The 5,350-nt window shown below is 38.1% G+C and overlaps 1 long non-coding RNA gene across 1 annotated transcript in view; it reads right to left on the bottom strand.

Moving 5' to 3' along the window:
* Positions 1–2,281: 2,281 nt before the first annotated feature.
* LOC107675346 (uncharacterized) overlaps positions 2,282–5,350 on the bottom strand; it is a 12,543-nt gene continuing 9,474 nt past the window's right edge. The window contains exon 3 of the long non-coding RNA XR_001632588.1: positions 2,282–2,293. This is a non-coding gene — a long non-coding RNA (uncharacterized LOC107675346). The remainder of the gene's footprint in view (positions 2,294–5,350) is intronic.

The following is a 5,350-nucleotide window of genomic DNA, read 5'->3' as shown; positions in this document are numbered from 1 at the left end:
GAGAAAGGAAATATTGAAATCGCATCATATGACCCCTTTAATTAGTCATGGGTGTGCTTTGGGTGTAACGTGCAATAAACCAATCAGAGTCTCATCTCCCATTCCCTTTAAAAGCCAGTTGCGATCGCGCTACTTACATGGCAGAATTTGCAAGAGCAAAGACTGAACGCTTTTCCAGAGAGGAAAGGTTCTGCTCATGCGCAAGATTAAAGCACGCAAGCAGACTGTAACGGGGCTGACGAGACGTGAGACGTGTGGATCCATCTGCAGGCTTTATTAAAGAGACGTGGTAAACAGGCAGGGTCAAACAATGGCAAACAGGTATATGGCGGGCAAAACACAAGAATAGTCCCAGGGCTAGCGTAGGTCACCGATCGGCAGACAGAATCACAGGGGCGAGACGAGAGGGAAAAATCCAGAAAAACAGGCAAAGATCAGAAACCGCGAAAACAGGCAAGGCAAGGCAAAAACAAGGAAAACTCAGAGACTCGGAATGGGGTACGGGCTAAACAATACTCAGCCGAGAAAGGTGGTTAGAGTGGGTGTTATATAGTGAGTGAGGTGATTAGAAACAGCTGTGTGCAATGAGTGCAATCAGTGCAGTGTGCAAATCGTGCAAAGAATGATGGGATATGTAGTCCGGGGTGCTATGCAACAGTTTGTGTTGTGCGAGAGTCAATGTAATGGAAAGGGTGACCTCTGGTGGTGAATAAACGGAAGTCCATGGACCGAATTCGTGACACAGACCATCTACGTGGTACAATAATAATCTTTTACATTGTAATCCTTTCATTTTTAATATTTTGAATGTTTGTGTGCTGCTGTGCGTCCCTGTGTGTGTAATAAGTAGAGTGTATGCGTGTTGTTCACCCGCCTATAGGCTCATATTACTAACACGCTCTTTAATTAAAAAAATATATATATTGCGCCATTGACTTTAGACCAGGTTTCAGTTGGTCAGTGGTGCAGTCTATTTCAGTTGCCTCAAAATAGCAATGCACCAACAATGTGCCTGAACACACCTCGCTTTCAGACCAGCACGCCCATGGGCACACAAATGGGCATAAATGCATTTGCTATTTAAACAACGTGGCATAGGAAGTGAAAATGATAACTGCGTGGGGCTGAAACTAGCAAAAAACACTTGCGTTGTGCCTGGCGCCTCATTGCGCTGGGTGTATGATAGGGCCCTAGTTCTGCTTTAAAACAGGGATTGTGACAACATCTGTTGAACTATTAACATGGCTTATAATTGTTTCATGGTTTACAGTCGCTCTGAATTTGCTCCACCTCCCAATCCTTCACATGTTGATTCAGATGATACACGCAGACAGACTGAGACTCTCTAAGGCTAGTGCAGTGTCTTTGCAGTCAGTGGGCGCCATGAGAGCTCGGTTAACTCTGCTAAAACTCCCGTTAAAAAAAGTGAAGCCTCAGGGCCAAAGACACCGCTGAACGGATGCGCAGAGACAGTGCACTAACCCGCTGAAAACCCTGTCTGTGGTCCATCTGACTGAAAACCGGGCATGTAGAGCTATTGGTATAATGTTGTGTGTATGCCAGTGTTTGTTTATGTGTGTGCCAGTGAAATTATGTGAGTAATGTGAGACCCCCAAGGCAAGTGTAAGATGGTAATGGCTTCTCTCAATATTTCTGAAACTCAAAGAGGCTCCCAGAGGGTCCTGGATCAAGAACAGACTACTGTCATAACAAGTGCAGACGTCAGAGCCTTGGGTATTTTGAATATAAATGTTTTTATAAAGCTTTATAACTACAATCAGAAGAGATATTTGAGTAGAAGAGCTGGGGGAATGAGTATCTGAAAGTCCAATACATAAACGTTTCATTAGCATAAACATTTTATCAGAATTCAGCATAAAGGCTTTATCCAATAATATGCAATGTGCACACTCTGTTCATTAAGTTATACACTTACAAAACCTGAAACCTAGAGGAAAAATAAAACATATACTGTGGTCACATTTACTTTATTTCACTCTAATTTTGTGGTATACTGCAGTTTTTTATCTTTCAGGTACTTTTCAGGTATGTCCCAATGCATCCCTGTCACAGTTTCAGAAAATTGCCTGATCCTTAATGAAGCAGTGATAAGGTGTTCTGTAAGTAAATTACAAACAACCTATGATCAGCCTATATTCAGGCTACACTTTGGGAATAAACGTATTCTTAATGAAGAATTAGAACATTTGGATCTGACAGCTGGTAAATTACATGAAGTAAATATTCTGTCATCATTTATTCACCCTATGTTCTTCCATAACTGTATGAATTTCTTCCCACTCGGAATACAAAACAAGATATTTTGAAGCATTATAAAATTTGTTATTTTTCATGAAATTAGCCCCCATGAAATTTGCTTTAAAAAAAATGTCTCTTAAAGTGTGGTCACTTTTTGTCGAAATGTCATGAGCAAAAAGATCCATTGTCTAATTTGTCAATAGTGTGATATATGAAGGACAGCTCACACAAAAGACACTTTTAAACCAGCTAGCTTTTTGTTGGTCAATGCGTCAAATCCACATGACTTATTAACTTGAACCTGTTGAAAAATCTGCATTGGGATTATTATTTTTTTTTGCTCTCACATGAAATTCCTGATTGCATCGATTGCATTTGAAATGACTTATGTGTGAGATTTCACAAGTGAAAATTCAAACAATGGCATATGTGACTACATCTTTATAGAATATTCCAAATCTTTTGATGCCTAACTTAGCTAGTGTGAGGAACAGACTGAATTTTAAGTTGCTATACTGATAATATTTCCCTTCCAGTAAGATGCTAAACACTGCAACCAGATTGAGTCACTGAGTTGTTCCTTTAAGTTGCATCTTTTCAATGAATTAGTTGATCCAGTTCACAAATCCCAGATGGTTCGCATGGAGCGTAAGTGCAGGGAAAAGAGCGTATAATTCTTTAAAATTTCTTCTTTTGTGTTCCAGGAAATAAGAAAGTGAAATGTAATTTTTTTTTCATGTATTACATTAACTACTGTATGTACGATAACAAACAAACCAAATTGTTCTTAAGCTCATGAGTTTTTCAGATAATCGTGATTATTGTCATGATCACAGTCTCTTGCTTTGCTGATTAATCTCTAGCGTGTTATCTTTCTAATTTCACATGTATAACACCCTATAATTTTGTTGATGCAAACAGCAGAATCCTGGGGACTTGTCAACATCAATATCTCTGAGCAGATATTACTCATCCATGTTGCAGCACCCAGTGCATTAATTGAAGGATGTTATGTAGTCATGCAGTTTTGCAGGCTACGAGTTTGTGTTATTCACCCATGCTAAATGCTGTTACACCATCCTCACTCACATGTGTTCAATGAGTCAACTCTATCACCGCCCGAATGACTCCACTAATAACGTAAAGACATCTGTTATATTTCAACGCAAAGCTGTTGAAATAATTCTTAATATAATCCACTTTGACAAAATTTAGTTAGGGAAAAGTATCTGTTAGCAGCTTAGTTTATCCATTTATATTTATGTCAACGTGTCAGGACCTACTCATTGTCGTGATCATACTTCAGATTGAATATTATCACACAGAATTGATATTAATGGCATTGAAATTCTGCAGCATCTCAGATCATTATCTAGTCTTGTGTATACTCCATATAACTAAAGCTGCAAATTCAACTCCTTGTTACAAATATGGTAGAACCATCACTTCTACCTCAAAAGACTGCTTAGAAAATAATCTTCCTAACTTGCCTCAATTCCTCAGCATATCCAACAGCTCAGAAAAACTTGATGTTGTAACAGAAACTATGGACTCACTCTTTTCTAGACACGGTTTCTCCTTTATGCTTAAAGAAGATTAAGGAAAATAGTCCAACACTGTGGTATAACGAGCACACTCGCGCACCAAAGAGAGCAGCCTGGAAAATGGAGCGCAGCTGGAGTAAAACAAAACTAGAGGCATTTCGTATTGCATGGAGTTAAAATACTTCTACCTACAGAAAAGCCTTAAGAACTGCTTACTTTTTGTCTTTATTAGAAGAGAACAAACACAACCCCAGGTATTTATATTTTATTAAATATGGGCTAAATTTACGAAAAATAATGCATCCACAGGCACAGACATTTCCCAACAGCACAGCAGTAATGACTTTATGAATTTCTTTACTTCCAAGATTGATGCTATCAGAGAGAAAACTATAACGTGTAGCCATCAGCTACAGTATTGCATCAGATGCGAAACAATTCCACTAATTTTCTGCTTTAGGAGAGGAAGAATTGTATAAATTTGTTAAATCATCTAAACCAACATGTATGTTAAACCCTGTAACATCTAAGCTACTAAAATAGGTGCTTACAGAAGTCATAGATCCACTTCTGAATATTATTAATTTGTCATTGTCATTACGATATGTCCCAAAATCCTTCAAACTGGCTGTTATTAATTTTAAGCCACTCATTAAAAAAACACAACTTGATCCTAGAGAATTAGTTAATTACAGACCAATTTAAAATCTCCCTTTTCTGTCAAAGATACTAAAGGCAATATCCTCACAATTATATTCTTTCTTAGAGAAAAATGGTATATTGTGAGGACTTCCAGGCAGGATTTAGACCATATCATAGTACTGAGAATGCTCTCATTAGAGTTACAAATGACCTGCTCTTATCATCCGATCGTGGTTGTATCTCTCTATCAGTGCTACTGGATCTTAGCGCTGCATTTGACACTATCGACCACAACATTCTTTTGAGACTAGAAAATTATGTTCGAATTGCATTGACATGGTTCAAATCATGCAGTGAATAAAGGGGTATCATATCGATCACAAGTACAGTATGGAGTACCACAAGGCTCGGTACTAGGACCTTTGCTTCTTACCCTGTACATGTTACCTCTGGGAGATATCATCAGGAAACATGGATTTAGCTTTCATTGTTATGCTGATGATACTCTTCGTGGCCTGACAAAACCAATTCACAAAACTAACAGAATGCATAGTTGATATAAAAAAACTGGATGACTAGTAATTTCCTAATGCTAAATTCTGAAAAAACAGAGGTGTTAATTATCAGACTAAAAATGTTCGAATGTAATAACCTAGAACATTGTCTAACACTTGATGGCTGCTCTATCAATTCTTCATCATCAGTTAGGAACCTAGGTGTGCTATTTGATAGCAATCTTTCCTTTGAAAGCCATGTTTCTAGCATTTGTAAAACTGCATTTTTCCATCTTAAAGTGCCCCTATTATGCCATTTCCAATATTGCCTTTCATGCAGTGTGTAATGTAGCTGTATGTGAATGTAAACGATCTGCAAAGTTGTAAAGCTGAAAGTGCACGATAAATAAA

The sequence above is a fragment of the Sinocyclocheilus anshuiensis genome, unplaced genomic scaffold, assembly GCF_001515605.1.
Source record: "Sinocyclocheilus anshuiensis isolate Anshui unplaced genomic scaffold, SAMN03320099.WGS_v1.1 scaffold656, whole genome shotgun sequence".
NCBI classification, from domain to species: domain Eukaryota; kingdom Metazoa; phylum Chordata; class Actinopteri; order Cypriniformes; family Cyprinidae; genus Sinocyclocheilus; species Sinocyclocheilus anshuiensis.
Note: the sequence above shows the minus strand (reverse complement) of the source record. Positions and strands in the feature narration are given on the sequence as shown.